Consider the following 19,766-nt stretch of genomic DNA (forward strand, 5'->3'; position numbering starts at 1 on the left):
AGATCAATGATTAGAAAATTATAGTATGTAGTTCATACAAGGCCTGATATTGCTTTAACAGTTGGGATAGTGGCAAGGTTCTCAGCTAAACCCAGAGAAAATCATATGATGGCAATCAAATGAATTTTGAGATATTTGAAAGGTACTAAAGACTATGGGTTATGGTACAAACTTGGAGGAAACTTAGACCTAACAATATTCACTGATACTAATTGGGTAGGAAATCTTGATGACAAAAAGAGTACAAGTGGTGGAACATTCTTTCTTGGTAAAACGTTGGTATCTTGGACAAGCAAAAAACAAAACTACACATCCCAATCTGCAACATAAGCAGAATATGTTGCAATAGTAGTGAATTGTTCTAATATTGTTTGTTTTAAATAGTTATTAGAAGGCATGAAAGTTGAGATCAAAGAACTAGTTGTCATGTATTATGATAACACCAGTGCAGTTAACATATCAAAGAACCCAACAATTCATTCCAAAACTAAGCATATTGCTTTAAAATATCATTTTGTCAGAGAATTGGTGCAAGAAAAAGAAATCAAATTGGAATATGTTCATACAAAAGAAAAAATTGCAAACATATTCACCAAGCCATTACTTGAGGATGCATTATCTAAGAGGTAAGTTAGGGGTCATTCCCCTGTCTAAAGCTCACTAAATAAAGGTTTAGTGATGCATCAATAGGAACCAAGTTGAAGATCAATTAGTTGATGTAGCATAAAAAAATACTACATATGAATTAGTACTCAAGGTACATTGATACTAATTTGATATGTGTTGTCTTTGGCATGTGTTGTCAAAGAGGGAGAAGTCTATTATCATATATTTTTGAAATTTGTTTTGAGAGAGAAGTATAGTATCAAAGAAGTTATGTAATTTCTTCATAGAGGGTGATTACTGCACAAGAGAAGAAGTTTTTGGTAAAAATCTAAGAGGGAGAAACTTTCTATTAAAGAAAGTCTTGTTTCCAAATTTCATTGTGCTATGACATGTTGTGTTGCCATCAATGCCAAAGAGGGAGATTGTTGGATACAATTGTCTAATTGTGTGTTGTCTTTGATGTTACAAAATGTCATATTAGTTTTTAGTCAATGGTTATTGAGCTCTCTTGGTCAGTAAGATAGTTTTCCTTGTCTACCAAGCATTCCTGAAGATTACTCTGTGAAGATAGTGTTTACAGAGCTCACTTGGGCATTGAAAGAATTTTGGCAAGAAATAGTATTAACTGAGTTCTCATGTTGGCAAAGGAAAGTTGGACAAAGTTAGTGTTCACCGAGTTCACTCAGTTGCCAAAGGATTTTGCAAGTTCACAGTGTTAACCAAGATTTTGTTGGTTAACATAAAAAGCTTAATTATTTTAAGTATTATTTCTATCTAACTATGGCAATGATTATTGGTTATTGTAATTTGTAATTGAGCCAACTTGACAATCTGGATGGTATAAATGAAAGTTCAAGTTGAGATTTTAGTGTGTGTGCAAATGTGTTGATTGAATTGAGAAAGAAAGAGTAAGAGCGAATTTGAAGGATAAGTAGGTATCCTTGTGGAGTAGAAAAGTGTTATTCGATCAAGAAGGATCAAGTATGAAGTAAGAATAGAGATATATAATTAGCAATTCAATTGCATCATGATCATGTCATTTCATTGTTACTTTCTTACCATTGTAGTACTGATCTAAAATCTCTTAACAAATTTGGTTTTTTTAGTAAATAGTTTTGTCCTTCGAATAGAAATGAAAAAAATGACTCAATATGTTTCAAAAGAAGAACAAAATGCACTAACAATTGGATAGATTATAATTTTATTGATAATCTTCTTTTGAATTGAGTGGTACAACTCCCTCATAAAAGATATTCAATGAATGTGATATCTGATTATGTCTTTAACCTGAAGACACGAAGGGTTTTTTAGACATTTATCCATCAATATGGAATGAATGCAATTAACAGATTGCTAAACTAGAAATGAATAAAAAACTAGTAAATAGCCACATGACTATCTACCATGTTTTCATATTATAGAGAAAATTGAGAAAGAGAGAAAGTTGTAAACATCTTTATGCAAAAATGTGAATACATAACCATAAGACTACATATATCACATCTAACATATTAATAAAGAACTAGATCTAAAATAGAAATTAAAGGACTCAGAATCCTTCTAGATTAGAAACACAAATGTATATGACTATAAAATTAAACACACTTATGTCCCTCTTTATTTCAGAAACATGATAAAACAATAATAGTACTATTCAATCCTCTTATCATAGTCGATCTGCATAGAGAAAAAACTACTTCCCCTATTACAAAATAGAAATATCTTCTCCCTATAGCAGCAACTATAGAACTCTAGCCTAGAAAAAGAAAAACCCTCTCAACTTCCTTTTGCCATCTATTTGTCATCTCTTTTTTGGTAACCCTTCAGTTATGTTTGTAACCAATTCTTTTGTAATATCATGATTTGCATTCTTTAATATTTCATTTTATTTTGAACAATTATATCCTAGGGGCTTCCATACTTTTTCAATTCACAATTAAAAACCTTTAATAAATGATGCTCCATTGGATGTTAATGCCAAATGTCACTTGAAGGGTTTAGCTAGTAAAGACATGAGTCACTATTTCCTTTGGATATATCAACCATTTGTATAGTTGGATTTTTAGAGGCCTGTAACAAACTGCCATACATATATCTTGTCTAAGCCAAAAATATTTATGTTTGTGCTCTTTTACACATCGGCACTTGCAGGCCGCTCCCAAGAATATGTACTACCTTTCCCTTGTTTTCTTGCAGGCATATTTATTTCCTTTTTCCATTAGTTCTCCTTTAGTTATGAAAACCAATTCTTGCAAATCATGTCTTTTTTCTCGTATTTTATTGGGCTAAACATTATATTTGTAAGGTGGTTATGAAGACACCTATACAATTTATTATGTGTATCTTTGGACACGTGGAAAGTGGCTCAACTATTAAGTGTTATCTAATTTGACCTCAATGTCACTTCTTGATATGATGTAGTAAGGTGCCTATTTATATTTCCATGCCCAAGCACTTTGGGAGATGCCCAAGCGACAGTGTCTTGTATGTGTTTCTCAAGATATATAGATTAAAATTCAACCTTGCCTCCCTCATAAATTTGATCATCCCATGCAATACACCTATTATAAAGGGCTACTAGTCTATCATTTGGGTGTATTACAATTTAAGATCTTTTAGAAATTCATATTATCATTTGGATTAGTCTCTGATGTTGATTGAGTCATTTAAAACATGTTTTGGTATGTATCTTATCAGCACTCAATCCAATACATGCACATCATATCCAACAAAAGCCAAAATTATATCTAGTTTGAATCTCTGAGTAGCTGGTGCAATAACTTCATTAAAAATAGCTGATATAGCTTGATCACTAGTGCCTCTATTTTCCCAATACTAGGGTAGCTACCTTCCCGATGTGTTGAGATGAAAAAAATTAAGATCTTCATAGAAAGGATCATTTGTCTCATTTCCATGATGGATATTGAAATCAATTATTAACACACATTGTAACCCATATATTTGTTAGGCATAACGAGCTGCTATAGCCACACTTCCAAAGATTTAGAAACCCATTTGTCCTCTTGGTACAGTATGATGACCCAAAGGTTTGACAAGGGCAAAACCTATGGGAGGATTTTTTGTTATTTTGATGTTGCAACCATAGAATCAACAAAAGTGATGCCTATGCTTGCTGTGAGCATGGCCTCAGAAAAAGTATTTGCAGTGGCATATGTGAGACTAGACCCATCAATTGTTACCAAGTCTTCCTCCCCAATAGTATCCATCACCTTTTTCGAACCCCCTTACATGACAGAGTGAATACCCATGATATCATTGCTAAAAGAAGATTTGAAATTTTGGATTTGAACAACCTCCTTGGAAAGAAACTTTGGAGTCAATTCTAGGCTTTAAAAAGTCTTTAAGATTGCTAGCACTCAAGAATTACATTCAGGATGTGATCCCTTCCTCCTTTGTTCCTGTTAGATATCATCAATTTTGAATATATCTTGGTAGTCTCGATTACTGCTCTTACTATATATTGGAGAACTTTAATATTAGAAACCCCATTGGATAATTCTCCACACTGGATTCTTGCCTATCAAGGGTTGCTTCATTTTCTTTCTAATATCAATTCACTGAGGTTTGGGTTGATTATATTGAGATCTATTTTATTTTCTTACACTTATTGGCATTTTGCTAATAGAAACCCGATAGGATAATTCTCCACACTGGATTCTTGCCTATCAAGGGTTGCTTCATTTTCTTTCTAATATCAATTCACTAAGGTTAGGGTTGATTATATTGAGATCTATTTTCTTTTCTTACAATTATTAGCATTTTTCTAAACAAGCTATAGTCAACCTTAGGTGATATAACTTCATTTTGTATGGATGCAGAGTAGATATGTTCTTTAAAGACCTATTCAAAAAACTGCAAAACAAAAATCTCCAAACAATACTCTGTGTTAGCTGCAAACCCGATCTTTTCCATTTTTGTTTTGGGAGGTTTCTATCACTATCCACTCATAGATTTTGAATTGTGTTTTATCACCCTTTTTTGAATCTTGAAATATGGATTTGCTAATATTGATTACGTGATTAGTGTTGAATTCAATCAAGTCCAATGATTTTCCTATCTTCTTTAGATTGAGCTCAAAAACCACCTTCAAAATTAAGAATGGTAAATTCTTTTCAAGTTTCATCACTTCAAATTCAAATTTGAAGATCCCAACCTTGATTAAATCATAATGAACCTTGAGCTTCTGATTGCCAAGATTGAAACTGAAACTTTGAATTAACATCTTCAATTCTGAACTTGTTAAACCTTTATATCTCTGAACCCCTAAACTGCACCCATAATCATTTCTTTGAACATAACTTAGAATATGAAATTGAACCTCAGACTGGGGTACTCAAACCATTTGAACCTATCAAACCTTTGTACCTTGTTCAAAAGGTACAAAATTTACAAAGGAAATCTTTGAATCTACCCTTGTGATCTTGTATGTTGAACTTGAAGTTGAACTCAAACTTGAAGTTATGAACTTGATAGTTCCAGTTCAACATACACCCACAACAGTATCTTCTTCATGAGTCACAATTTATAAATCATCATTACCAATTAAAACCAACCAAAATTTCCTCTATAGAGTTAGCTTGGAAGTTTAGAATGTGGGTATCAAAAAGCATGGTAACAACTAGCTCTAACTAGGGATGTGGGCCATGAGGGACATAAAGAATCCAGTAATCTATGGTAAAGACCAATGCCTAGCCATTGGACAAAATATTCATGGGAACACAAAAAGGGGGCTACTTGCAAAGAGAGATAACAAGAGACAACACTAAAAACACTAACACTACCAGCACCACAAAAGAAAATAAAGCAAACCACACGTAGTCAGTATATGCAAATCATATTTTTTTGTTCTGATTTGAAAATATCTTATAGATGACATATATAGCTAGGGAACTAAAAATAAATAAATATTTTTGATGTACATTTTCTTTGTTATAAGTGCTCAAACTTGACCTTATTAGAATCCAACAATTTTTTCCTCCCATCAAAACTTCCCTATCAAATCTACACCTTCTTGAAAAAACAATTACATATTCATGAAGAAGACTCTCTCCTCTAGAGATAAATATAATTTTTAATTTTTTTTAATATTATTTACTTTTTTTTCTTTTTTGAGGGAGCATCTTCTGAAATATTTAAATATTGTCTTATAATATTTTTAAATTATAACATATTATAACTAATCAAAACACTCAAAAATTTATATAATGATAATCTTGAATCTAAGATCTATAAAATAATATTTTTAGTTTTTGAAAAAAATTGAGTTTTGATAGAGAAATGAAATTTTGCCAACATAGGTTTTAGTATCCTAAATAGTGACACAGATCTATGCTTTCACCCATAACCTGGGGTGGTTATTATGCTCAACTAGCAATCTATACTGACTTAATCTTTCTGTTGTTCTTCTATCAAATACCACAAAAGACATCAAACATGCTATATTGACACCAATGACAAACTCAGTCATGAATGTAACATATCATCATCAAACCAATCTTAATCTTCCAATACATAATTCTAGTGAAAGTGATGTATAAATAGAAGACTCATTGGAAAGAAATAACATGTTAAAAGAAGAAGTAAGAGCATTGAAGAGAGAACATGAAATCCAATCAATAAGACTATGTGAAGTAACTAAAGATAAAAAATAAATCTCAGGAAGACAAAATCATGATAGAAGAAGAGAAGAGACAAATGACTATCAGACTTGATGAGAGGACATATGATGTGCAGAAGCTCACAAACATTCAATTGAACATGATTAATCAACTACTTCTTGCAAATCAAGAACTGAACAAGAAGGACGTAAAGATTGAAAATTTGAGATCACAAAATGATCAACTAAGGAACGAATTAAGATATGAAAAGGAACTCACTAAATGGATGAGTAAACCTAGCAAAACTACAAGGTACTTTGAAGAACTAATGAAATATCCTATAACACCTAGTGATGCCTCTAGACTAGGATATTCCAACCACTCTTCATCCAGTAAAGAAGGAGAATCATCCAAGAGTGGCAATCAAAGAAATGAAAAGCCAAGGAACAAATATACATGTCATCACTATGGGAAATTTGGGCATATAGCTAATATCTATAGAAGCAAGAATATCAAGTAGAATCCTAAGCCTAAATTCAATGAACACTATTTTATTCATAAGAAATAAGGACAAAAAGCACATCGATGTAGGTGAAAATCTAAAAATACACTAGTTGCACTAGATTTGAAGGTCATTTCTACAAGTCTTAGAAATGTGGACATAGAGATTAGGAATGCATATCCAAAGAAAAATCCAATTGGACAACCTGAAGACAAATAGATGCATCTAAACAAGGTAACTCCTATAACTAAGATTATAAAACATGGTAGAGTTTTCATTACTATGGTGAATATGGTCATATTCTAGAAAAATGTATCAAGGCACAATTTTAGAAGCAAATCCAAGAGTTGGATAAATAGAAGTTTAGTTTGTTATATTTTTTACAAAATTGGACATATGAGTAAGAACTATAGGACCAGTTAATGAGCACATCAAAGGAAATAAAAAAGTTGATGCTGAACAAACAAAGAAAGTCATGAATCAAACTTGGAAAAAGAAGGTACAAGCTAGAAGTACTAGAACTTGTGAAGTTGAGGTCACCCATTCCAATGGATTAGGTGATCACATCACTTCAAACTAAGAAAAGAAGGTATGTAAGGAACTATACATTTGAATGATACATCTTACACCGGTTCCTAACATAAGATATGTTAAAGTCCATATCTACATGAATTGAGATATATTAGGATAGTTTTCGTGAAAAAATGAGCAAAGAAATCATATGCATGATTAATGTCAGGTATCAAAATTAATTTTTATAGTGACTGAGTATTACTATATGAATAGAGATCCTATGCTGAGAAAATTGATACATTAAGCAAGTTGAGCATGGAAATTTTAATGGAAACTGAGTGGTGGTTGTGATCAAATGAATTATGAACAAAGTTTTATGTGACAACATAGCCAGTTGTAATGCACCTACCCATGTACATAGCATTTATTGAAAACTTTTTTTGACCTTTTTGTTGAGATTTGATTAAAAATATTATTATTGAAGAGAGATTATTGAAAGAGGGAGATTGTTGAAGGAGACTATGTTTCAATCATTGTTTTATCACTAATGTCAAACTTGCTATTTTCTAGTAAGACAATTGCTTATAAGATTCAAGTACTGTCACTTAGTTGATTGATGTAGAGAATTTGATCAATAAGATGTAACAAAAGCACCTAGAGGAAAGGTTGAGTTATGATTATGTAATGAAGTACAAGGATCAATTAAGATAGTGATCACATGATGTATTGATAATCTACTTAAGGTTACAAATGTTGGGTATACTAAAAAAGTTTAGAAGAACAAGTTACAAAAAGTTTGTTTTCCAAGATTGACCAAGTGGATAGTAGGTACCAAGAAAAGATAGTGCAAGCCAAGAAAAAAGTCAGTTACAGCCGAGTGAAAGAAAATTCTAGTGGATGCCAAGCAAGAAAGTTGATGATGAGAAAAGTTTAGTTGATGTTAAGCATCAGAAGGTTAATAGATGTCGAGAAACATAGAATGCGTCGAGCATCATAAGGTTGATAATACCAAGTTGTTGCATTCTTTTAAAGATCAAAGATGAATCCGCTAACAAGTTTATTTTCTTGAATTTTGTGAACCAGGTGAAAGATAAGGTTGATGAGCTAGTGGCATAGAATTTGAGGTAAACCATTTTTGAGGCAAATTCAAATGAATTCTAGGTAAAGTTTCTAGAAGATATACAAGATATGGTATAGATACATTGTAACCTACCTAATCCATCCAAACCCTAAATTTTGGATGATGAAAATGAGTGGGAAAGTATCCTAATTTCCTATTTATAGGAATGTCTAGTCATGAAGAAAAGGTTGTCATGTGTGAGAAACTAAGGAAGAGAAGGTGTCAAGGGTTTTCCTTCATCAAGTGATTTAAGAGGAGAATATATATTGGCATGTTAAGAAAGAAGGCTTAAAGAGATGAATTCTTGAAGGGTGAACAAGCTATCAGAGCTACAATGTACGAAGGCCAAGTAAAATGGAGGACTAAATAGAGATCCATAATCTGCTAGAGAAGTTGTAAGTTGTATCAAATCAAAGCTCTATTGTTACTCCCTAACAATTGTATCAGTCTAGGATAAATCCTTTGGAGTAAGGTTGACCTAACAGTCATTTGTAAATCCTTTAACCAGGTGGCATTCCAAGTGAATAGCCTGAAGTCCTCTAACAAGGCTCACTTCTAATAGGGTGATTGAAATCCCTTAACTAGGTCACATTATGTATTGTAACCTTTAAAAGGGTTAGCCTTTCATGTGGCAACACTTCATAAGAGTGAAAAAGATTAGCATGTTACTGGTGGTTTTTCCAGATTGGTTTTCCATGTAAATCATTGTATGAAGTGTACTGATGAATCTATTATGTTTCATGCTTTACATTTTTGAAATTTGATTTGACAATAACCTACAAGTTTTAAGTGATTGCATAATCTTATGGATGCATGCATGGATATGAATTTTTTATGGGTTCACTATGTTGTAAAAAGTTTTTTTTTATACGTGTAGACCTTGAATAAATAATTCATACCCCTCCCCCCCCCCCCCCCCCCCCCCCCAAGTTATTCTAAAGTATTCCAACAATTGGTATCACAGACATTTTCTTAAGAGGACTAGTTTTAAGGTACTAGATGCATAAAGATCGAGATGTCTAAAAGAGAAGTAACCAAGCTCAATAAAGATAACTTTCCTACATGGAAAAGTTTGATGAAGCTACACCTTGAAGGACTTGGAGATCATGTAGAATCTACCATTTTTTGTGGAACATGTTGATCCAGTTGGAGTGCTAACTCTTGAAGATATGGAGAAGAAGAAAGAACACAATCAGGTGATGTTGGAGATTGGCTCTGCCCTAAGCTATGCCAAATTTGATGATATCAATGGTCTTGAAAATGAAAAGAGAATGTGGGATGCCCTAGCCACCATCTATGAAGGAGACAAAAATGTTCATAGAGCCAAATATAATAGTCTTAGAAGTAAGTTTGATGATATGAGAATGGAAGAAAGTGAGAATATTGCCCAATATGTTACTAGAATAAAAGATTTTATTAGTGCAATAAAAGGAGCTACTGGTCATATAGATGATGATACTATGCCAAACAAAGTCTTGAGAAAAAACCTACCTATTTATGCTATTAGAGTTTCTACAATTCAAGAACTGAGATGTATTCCAAGAAATGACCTAACTCTTGAAAGCCTAGTAGGTAGACTCACTAATTTTGAGCTATCTAACTTTGATAATTACAAACCTAAGATTCTTGAATCTACTTTCAAAGCTAAGTTGTTATTGAAGGACTCTGATGAGGTGAAGCAGAAGAAGAAAAAGAGAGATAAAATTTGTGTCTAGTGATAGTGATATAGATGAGGAATATGTTGAGCAACTAGAAGCACTACTGGACAAAATATTCGAAAAAGGTAAAGGCAAGTTCAAAGGTAAGTTACCCATCATCTATTTTGATTGCAATGAGGTTGCTCATATTGTTGCAAGATGTACATAGAAGAAGAACTACAGAGGTGGTGATAGTAAAGATTACAAAGATAAAGGAAAAAAGTCATGCTACATTGTTGAAGAGGAAACAAGGGATGATTCTGATGAACATGATGATGAAGTGGTGTATGTTGCAATGAAGGACACATATAATGAAATGAGGCAACTGCACTTGTGGCTTGTGTGAACAAAAATGATAGATGGATAATTAACAATGGATACTCACATCATATGACTAGAGACAAAAGTAAGTTCATTACCTTAAATTGTTATGATGGAAATAGTGTAAGATTTGGTAATGATGCACCATTTTTGATAAAAGGAAAAGGTTCTATCAAACTCATAGATAAGATTTGATGTGATAATGCTTACTATGTTGAAGGACTAAATTATAATTTGTTGAGTGTGTCACAATTAAACAATTTGGGATGCAAGGTTGAATTTGGAAATAAGACCGCGAAGATATATGATACAAATGGGAAACTAATTGTAAAAGGTGACCAAACTAGAAGTAATCTTTTTTATCTTGATATAGAGGATGCTACTTCTCTTGTTGTAAAATTTGATGATGTATGGCTTTGGCACAAGAGGTTAGGTCATGTTAATTTTGATAACTTGGTTAGTATTAGTAACATGAAGAAAGTTAGATGTTTTCCTAAGTTGAAGAAGCCTAATAATGTAATGTGCAAACAATGTTAGCTAGGCAAAATGACAAAGTTAAGCTTTAAGAGTAAAGCTTATACCTCTAAAGAAATACTAGAGATTGTTCATACCAACTTGTGTGGACCAACTGAAGTGCAAAGCTACAAGGGAGATAAGTACATAATGTTATTTGGTGATGATTACTCTAGGATGATGACAATTATGTTTTCAAAATAGAAATCTAATGCTTTTCAAATGTTTAAGTGGTACTTGGAAAGAGTTGAAAAAGACACAAGTAAGAGTCTGAAATGTTTGAGATTAGATAGAGTAGGAGAATTTACAACAAATGAATTTGAGATGTTCTATAATGATAGAGGAATCAAAAGATAGATATCTACTCTTAGAACCCCTCCACAAAATGGAATAGCTAAAAGGAGAAATAAGTCTATAATGGACTATTCTAGAACACTCATGATGTAGAAGAATGCTGCTTTGAAATACTGGAGCAAAGCTATAAGTACTGTTATCTATACTTTGAACTATATGCAAATCAAGAAAGGTATTCATTCAACACCTTTTGAACTTTGGTATGGATAGCTACCCAATGTAAAATACTTTAAGGTATTTGGAAGTAAATGTTACATTCTTAAATATGTTAGGAATGGAAAACTTGATGCAAAAAGTGAAGAAGGTATATTCCTAAGATATTCCACAAGAAGAAAAGCTTATAAGTGTTTGAATACTAACACTAACAAAATTGTGGAAAGTGCAAATGTAAATTTTGATGAATATACAGAAGTACATGAGGCTGGACCAATGAAAAATCTAGAAGAATACAAATCATTTGTATACTTTTATGAAGGAATGTTCGTTGAAGAAGATGTTACAAATCAAGTCACAAACCAACATCAAATTTCATTGACTATTGAGTCACATGCTGATAATGTTGAGTTGCATTCAAGAACTGAGTTGCATTTAGATGTCGAGTTAAAAAATGAAGTAGATATACATTATAATTTTGAGATTAGTACACATGAAAGAAATGCTGAGATACCTAACAAAAATATACATAGTGATTTTGAAGCTAAAAGACAAAATAAAGAAATAAGAGTTGAACCAAGATTGTCCAAATATATCATGAGACATCATCCTACTGATCAAATAATAAGAGATAAAGATGCAAGAACAATGACAAGAAATAGATTGAGAAGTGAATAATGTTTACTAAGAATAAAGGAACTAGAAATAGTGAAAGATGCATTAGATAATGTGGACTGATACAAAACCATTAAAGAAGAGATTGAAAAATAGAGAAGAAAAAAACATGGAGTCTAGTTCCTAAACCAAAAGACAAAAATGTGATTGGCACCAAGTGGGCATTTAGACACAAGCTAGATGAAAATAGTAAAGTCACAAGAAACAAATAAATATTAGTTTGCAAGGGATATGCACATGAAGAAGGAATTAATTATGGAGAGACATTTTCCCCTATTACTAGAATGGAAGGAGTAAGAACTCTACTTGCTTATGTTGTATACAAAGGTTTCAAAGTTTATCAGATGGATGTTAAATCTGCATTTCTGAATGGCATATTAGAAGAAGAAGTTTATATAGAATAGCCAAAAGGTTTTTTTGATACTAATAATAAGAACATGGTATGTAGACTACACAAAACTCTATATGGTTTGAAACAAGCACCCAGAGTCTTGTATGAGAGACTTCATAATTTTCTTGTGAAGATTGGATTTGAAAGGATTGATATAAGAACAATCTATACATAAAGAAAAATAAAGGCAATAGTATTCTGTTATCTAAAATAATTGTCGATGATATGATATTTGGAGGACAAGATGCTTTATGTAAGGATTTTGTGAATCAGACGAAGCAAGAATTTGAAATGTCTATGTTTGAAGAAATAAATTTTTTTGTGGGTTTGCAAGTATATCAAATGAAATATGTTATATACATCACTTAGTCAAAGTATGTCAAGGAAATATTGAAAACTTTTGGATTAAAGGATTCCAAACTAGTAAGTACACCTATGGTGACATGACATAAGTTTTCAAAGAGTGATGATTTAGTTGAGGTGTATCAAACATTATACAAGTCTATGATTGGGAAATTGCAATATGTAGTACACAACATACTTGATATTGCATTATCTGCAGGGATAGTTGCAAGATTCTCTACAAATCCCAAGGAGAATCACTTAATGGTTGTGAAGAGAATAATGAGATATCTGAAAGGAACAAAAGAGTTTGGTCTATACTACAAGAAAAATGAAAAGTTTGAACTAAGAGCCTACACTAATGTCGATTGGGCTAGAAACATTGATGACAAAAAGAGCACTAGTGGAGAAGCATTTTTCTTAGGCAAGAGACTAGTTACATGGAATAGCAAGAAATGGAGTTATACTTCACAATCTACTACTGAAGCTGAATATGTTGCTACTATAAATTTTACAAAAATTGTATGGATCAAACTGTTACTCAAAGGAATGAAGGAAGAAATCATAGAACCAATGATACTTTATTGTGATAACACAAGTGCTATCAATATATCAAAGAATCCAGTGATACACACAAAGACAAAGCACATTGCAATCAAGTATCATTACTTGAGAGAGTTGGTTCAAGATAAAGAGGTAAAAATGGAATATATCAACACAAAGGAGAAAATTGTTGATATCTTCACAAAACCATTACCTAAGGATGCTCATGAGTATCTAATAAATAAATTAGGGGTGATACCCCTGTCAAATGCTATCTAAGTAACAAGAGTAGTGCCCTACATCAACCAAGCTAATATTCATATGTCACACATTGATGTAGAGGATCTTTCTTTAGGAGCTGCCTAAAGTAATGACAGAACTGAAATTTCAAATCAGTCACAAGCAAGGTGATAGAGGGAGAAACTGAAGAAAATGTAAAAGCCTATATCTACATGTTTTAAGATGACAAGTTTTTTGGTTTATGTCATTGGCATTGTTGTCAAAGAGGGAGAAAGAACATTAAACTAATCATTATCAAAGAAAGTAAATCAAAGGGAAATATCAAGATATTGTTGTCAAAGAGGAAGATATTCCACTAATCAAGAGTTAGAATAGATAGGGAGATAGATCAAAGCCAAAATGTATAATCACAAAGGGAGATACAAGAAGGAATTCAAAGGGAGTTATGAGAAAGACTTTTGTAACCTAATCAAAAGATGGAAGTTGCTGATAGAAGGAGAAATTTTGATATAAGTTTTATTTTTGGTATTGTCTTACTATTTTAACCTAGTTAGTTTGGTTGAACAAGATGCTCATCCTCTGATTGACTTGGTCAATCAATTTGGTTTGCCATCAATGCCAAAGAGGGAGATTTTTGAGATCTGATTGAAAAGATCATTATTGAAGAGAGATTATTGGAAGAGGGAGATTGTTCAAAAAGACTATGTGTTTCAATCATTGTTTAATTATTGATGTCAAACCTGCTATTTGCAAGTAAGACAACTAGTTATAAGATTGAAGTACTATCACCTAGTTGATTGATGTAGAGGATTTGATCAATAATTTGTGACAAAGGCACCTAGAGGAAAGGTTGAGTTATGATTATGTAATTAAGTACAAGGATTAGTTAAGATAGTGATGATGTGATGTATTGATAATCTACGTAAGGTTAAAAACATTGGCTACACTAAGAAAGTTTAGAAGAACAAGTTACACAAAAAAAAAATTCCAATCTTGACCAAGTCGATAGTAGGTGCTAAGAAAAGATAGTGCAAGTTGAGAAAAAAGTTAGTTGTACCTGATGAAAGCAAATTTTGGTGAAGGCTAAGCAAGATAGTTGATGCTAAGAAAAGTTTAACTGATGTCAAGCATCAGTAAACTTTAGTTGATGCCAAACAACATAATATGTGTTGAGCATCAGAAGGTTAATAGATGTCAAGCAATACAGTATGTGTTGAGCATCAGAAGGTTGATAATACCAAGCTACTACATTATTTTTAAGATCAAAGATTTGTTGAATCTGAGTTGACAAGTTTTCTTGAATTTATTGAACCAAGTGGAAGATAAGGTTGATGAGATGGTGGCACATAATTTGAGGTAAACTATTTTTGAGGAAAATTCAAATGGATTCTCGGAGAAGTTTCTAGAAGAGATACAAGATATTGTGTAGATACATTGTATCCTACCTAATTCATCCAAACCCTAAATTTGGGATGATGAAAATGAGTGGGAAAGTATCCTTATTTTCTATTTATAGGAATTTCAGGTCATGAAGAAAATGTTTTCATGTGCAAGAACCTAAGGAAGAGAAGGAGTCAAGAGTTTTGCTTCATCAAGTGACCTAAGAGCAAAATTTGCATTGTCATGTTAAGCAAGAAGGCTTAAGGAGATGAATGCTTGAAGGGTGAACAAGTTACCAAAGTTGCAAAGTGTGAAGGCCAAGTAGAATGGAGGACTATACAAAGATCTATAATCTACAAGAGAAGTTGTAAGTTGTATTAGATCAAATCTCTATTGTTACTCTCTAACAATTGTATCAATCTAGGGTAAATCCTTTGGAGTAAGGTTGACCTGACAATCATTTGTAAATCCTTTAACTAGGTGGCATTCCAAGTGAATGGCCTAAATTCCTCTAACAAGGATCACTTCTAACAGGGTGATTGAAATCCCTTAATCAGGTCACATTTAACAATGTATATTGTAACTTTTAATAGGGTTGGTCTTTCAAAATGCATCACTTCATAAGAGTGAAAAGGAGTAGCATGTTACTGGTGGTTTTTCCCAAATTGGATTTCCACATCAATCATTGTGTCAAGTGTGTTGATGAATCTACTATCTTTCATGTTTTACATTTCTGCAAGTTGATTTGACAGTAACTTGCAAGTTTTAAGTGATTGCATAATCTTATGGATGCATGCATGGATATGAATGTTTAATGGGTTCACTAAGCTATAAAAAGTGTTATTTATACATCTAGACATTGAATAACTAATTCACTCCCTAGTTATTCTAAAGTTTTCCAACACTTTTGAGGGTATATATCAAAATTCAAAGTCTATATTTCCTCACCCAGTGATTAGAAAACTTTCAAGTGATTTAGGAAATTAAACAAAATGATTTGTGTGAAAAAGTTTGAATATTTATATGTATGCCTTCAACAAAATTTAGTGAAGTACTAAAGGAATTGTTGTTGCCAAGTCACCCTAACTATATTTTCAAACTCTAGCAAGAAGATATGGCTGAAAGAACATATATTGAGATGAAGAAGACATGAAAGGAAATCAAGAATGTTCAATTAGTGAGTAACAAAGCCTCTCAACCCCCAAAATTTCAAGCCATACTAGAGATTACATTGAAGGGAGATCAATAAGGCACCTTATCATCAACTCCATCAAAGAGACTTATGATTCATGATGTAAGATTATGTTTTACATGCAAAATTGGTGAAACTAGAAATTGTGAGTTGAGGGAAGCATACAACAAATTGTGTGAAAATAGATTATTGAAGGATAAATACAAAATTATCACTAAGAACGGGTTAGTCCATGCCCTAAATTTTCCTCCTAATTTTGAAATTGAATTGATGAAGATAGTTTTGAGCTAAATTCATGATATGCAAGTATGGTTGGATAATGGACCAATTATGATTACAATTGAGTCATAGGGTATCCTATCCTAGATTGTGTGAAGACCATACATTGACAAGCCAAGAACTTGATTAAAGAAAAAAAAAGGCCAAGTGGAATGAATGGGGAATGCTAATTAATGGCATTGAATATCTTGGCATTGAATTTTTGGATCATTTGATGGTTCGCAAATTCTAGTAGTCAAGATGACTAAGTAGTGTGCCCTATATAGTAGTGGACCTAGGTTACAAGATTATGAAGAAAGACCACATCTATGACCTTGCTGAGTTACAATTGACACACTTAGGTGAGAATCTTGGACCAATTAGGGAGTGCAAAAATACTTCATGTAATATTGGTTCACTTCTTATATGTATAGTCTTCTATGTGAAAAACACTTTTCCTTCTTTTGGAGATGTTGTCTAGAGTACAGACTGACCTGTCCTGAACATATAGGTGATTGTGTTCAATACCTAGGAGCAAAATGTGATAGTGCAATGAATAGTTATTTTGATGCATTTAAGAAAAATATGAGGAAGAGAAGAAAAATTCACATATCTCTAGTGGAGCAATATTACGATGATGTCTATTTTCTTATTGATGTTGATTTCACCTATGTCCAAGATATAATACCAAGGGTACAATGGTTAGGAAATTTACCCTATGAAGTAAACATTGATGAAACATTTGCAGCTATCACAACATTACTAGAAAAGAAAGATAGATGGGAAAGCCAAATCATTTGTTAATTATGAAGAAGGAAAAAAAGAAGATTGCCATTAGTTTGAAGACTACCACCCTAGAGAGGAAAAAGAAGAAAATGATGAAAAATCTTGAAAAGACCTTATGTAAAGGTGAAGAGAAGAATGCACCACTTTAGATTACACAAGGTCAAGGTTAGGACAAATTTGGTGATGACAATGAAAGTGAGGATGAAGAAGAAGTTACAAAGAAGAAAGGAATCGAGATAGTAGTTGCCTAGAAAAAAACAAAGAAACCAAAGCTTATTATTGTTTCCAAGTCATTAGTGAAGGAGAGCTTGAAGAAGACTACCCATCCTAGTACTAGACCATGAACAAGGGCTATAATTGCTATAGCTTTAGTAGAGCTACAAAAGAAGAAACAATGGACAACTAGGGCAAGCTTAGGAAAGGGAAAGCAAGCTCAAACAAAGATGAAGCTGAGTAAATTTGCTAAGAAGACAAAGAGGAGGCTAGTTTTGCAAAATGAGGAAGAAGATGAAGAAAAGACTAATTCACATGATGTCAACCCATTCAAGGTGGCTATATACAAGCATCCAACTAATGTGGATTAAATTTTCTAGAACATTAAAAGTAGTGTAGGTATTTTAGGGTTCAAATCCATCAAGTATAGGAAATTGACTGAATTTGATTAAGCACAAATAAAAGAATCCATATTTGAAATGATGGGAACCTCCAAGATAGCACCGATAGAAATTGGAAATATCATACTTGAGGAACTATATAATATAGTAAATAAACAATGACAATCTACCATAACCACTAAAAATAAAATAAGGGAAGTAACTTTAGCCCAAGTAATGTCTAAACTAACACCAAAGCAAAGGGAAGTTCACTAAAAAATATAGAAATAGATCCAATCCTAGATATAAAGAATCCTCTATATTGAAAAATAAAATTGAAGAAGTTTTTCAACAAAGAAATTTGATTTGGAAAATAATTTTTTGGATTAATGCCAGAAAAAAGATACAAACAAGGATGAAGGGACATTGGGCTAGATAGAACTAGACAACATAGAAGACATGGATGAGCATAGAAGTATGGAGAAGGAGATAAGAAATAAGGTCAAGGAGAGTAAACAAAAAGATTGTATTGCCATTGAGGATACTAGAAGAAAATTACAAAAATGTCAATGTCTTGACAAAATAAGAGCTCAAAAGTGAAGCACTCACTAAGATAACTTCTAATTCACCTCTTCCATGCACTAATCCTATACTTATTCAAAAATAACAACATCGAAAGGCAACAAATTTTTCAACTATGAGCACTATATCAAATAGTTCCACAATGCCAAAAGCTATAGTTGACATGAAATAATATGAAGGGAATCCAATAATTACAATTCAAAATTCTCCTACTGAGGCCACCACTATTATTGACAAGGAAGAAGGAGAAGAGAAAAACCAAGAAGATACATCTATACATTATGCCTCAAGACCTCATGTTGAAGAAGCAAAGGCAGTCAATCAACTAACAATTGAGGAATCTCAAAAGCAATAGGAGGTGATTAAAGCCTTACTACAATTTCCAAGTGATGTGGCAGTATCCACTAATCCATCAATTTCCACAACTAGTCAAGAAATGTGGTGATTGAGTAATTAAGAAAAACCTTAAAAAATATCATTGCCGAGTGCTAGTACTCCAAGGTCAAATAAGTTGAAGAAAAATGCTAAGTCAGCTAGGAGTCAAGTGACATTAGATAATGTCATTGCATTCCAAAATATGACCCTGAAAACATAACATTTGAGAAAATGAAAACTTTGCAAGACTTATTGAAAATAAAGAAAAAATAAGAAGAGATAAGAAGAGAACAACACCAATGATAGCTATTGCATGAGATAAAAGACATTTTTGTAAATGCATTTAATACTTGTCACGTGATTGAGAAAATACCAATTATAGATCAACTAGTTCATATTATTGAAAAGGTAAATAATTATGACATTGAGGCCAATGAAAAATTATTTAAATGGTCTGAAAAGATATTTGAGCATAAAATTTTGGAGAAAGTCTTAATAGAAATAATGATAAAATAAGTTAAAATTTCCACCCTTGTAAATAACTTAGAAGGAGTTTTACATAATGTTTATTCTTTTTATACAAATATTTTTCATGTTGAGTTCTTGAAATTAGACAATCAACAATCTATTGATAAACTTCAAGCAGATTTGAATTCATTAGGGAATTCTTTGAGCATGGACACAATTTCAAGCTCTATTCATTTCAATAGATTAAATTTTTCTCAAGGAAGGCTAGCCAAATTCCAAGCTAAAGATTATAACACAAGAGATAAATTGATCTCTATTCAATCCATGTTGCTACCTCATTTGGAGGTGATGTAAAGAGAATTTTCAGCTACAAAAAATCTAGTTAAGCAAGATCTTCATCTCTATACAATAGATAGTTTTGTTAATCTCACTACATAGCTTGAGCTTAAAATATAGGTTTTGGAATCAGATAGATCTAGTTGGGATGATACATTGGCAATGATATTGAAGGTCCATAAAATAATTTTAGACAAGATAACTTGAC

General features: G+C 32.3%; 1 pseudogene; it reads right to left on the reverse strand.

The window, feature by feature from the left end:
• Window positions 1-3,306: 3,306 nt before the first annotated feature.
• LOC149577188 (histone deacetylase 14, chloroplastic pseudogene) overlaps window positions 3,307-19,766 on the reverse strand; it is a 91,309-nt pseudogene continuing 74,849 nt past the window's right edge.

This window comes from Cupressus sempervirens, chromosome 1 (genome assembly GCF_028749045.1).
Source record: "Cupressus sempervirens isolate cs-2001-9-10 chromosome 1, ASM2874904v1, whole genome shotgun sequence".
In the NCBI taxonomy this organism is placed as follows: domain Eukaryota; kingdom Viridiplantae; phylum Streptophyta; class Pinopsida; order Cupressales; family Cupressaceae; genus Cupressus; species Cupressus sempervirens.